Source organism: Belonocnema kinseyi, chromosome 2 (genome assembly GCF_010883055.1).
Source record: "Belonocnema kinseyi isolate 2016_QV_RU_SX_M_011 chromosome 2, B_treatae_v1, whole genome shotgun sequence".
Taxonomy (NCBI): Eukaryota; Metazoa; Arthropoda; class Insecta; order Hymenoptera; family Cynipidae; genus Belonocnema; species Belonocnema kinseyi.
In genome coordinates this window covers 161510844-161511665 of record NC_046658.1, presented here as the reverse complement: position 1 = coordinate 161511665, position 822 = coordinate 161510844, and positions in this window count along the sequence as shown.

The window sequence follows — 822 nt, the reverse complement described above, 5'->3', positions numbered from 1 at the left end:
GATGTGGATGAAGAAATTGGATGAAGTAAGGGAAAGCAAGGGAGTAGGGCAGAGCCAAACGGGTGATCCTGAAAAGGGACAGTAAAAAACGATAATTGTTTTCAATATCGTGGAAAATGCATTTCTTTATGGTAAGAGGAAACGGAAGCCCTGGAAGCTCGCTCATTTTAGGAATTAATATCACTACTGTTACTATTGTTTATCCTACGTAATGCGAAAGAGTAGAATATAAGTAGTAGTTAAGTTAGACTAAGGATGGAATTGTAAATATATGTACAGGGAGCGGAGGCCCTCAAACCCGTAAAAGGAAGAGATTAAATACATACATACATTTTATTAAAAAATCGAGTTTTTTTTTAGTCGAACTTTAATCTTCTTACTGAAAATTCATGTCATCGGTTCAAGATTTAACTACATATTTAGTTCAAAATTCAACTATTTTGTTGAAAGTTGAACTATTCGATTTTTAGAAAATTAATCCTCCAGCTTTAGTTAAAACTTTAACTATTTTGTTGAACATTTTTTTTTCCTGCAATTTTTTTTTTTTTTTGTCAACACTGAATATTTCAGTTTTGGTTAAAAAAATTATCTTTTCTAGTCAAACGTTCATGTATTTTGTTAAAAATTCATATCTCTTATGGAAAATATATTTTTTTGGTAAAAAATTAATATTATTTTTTTTTAGTTGAAAATTCGTCTTTTTCACAAAACTGAACTATTTTTTATTTTAAATTTATTTGGTCGATTAAAGATTTCTCTCTTGTAGAAAATTTGACTTTTTTCTGAAAATTCGTTTTTTGTTTTTGAACGGGTTTTAATTAT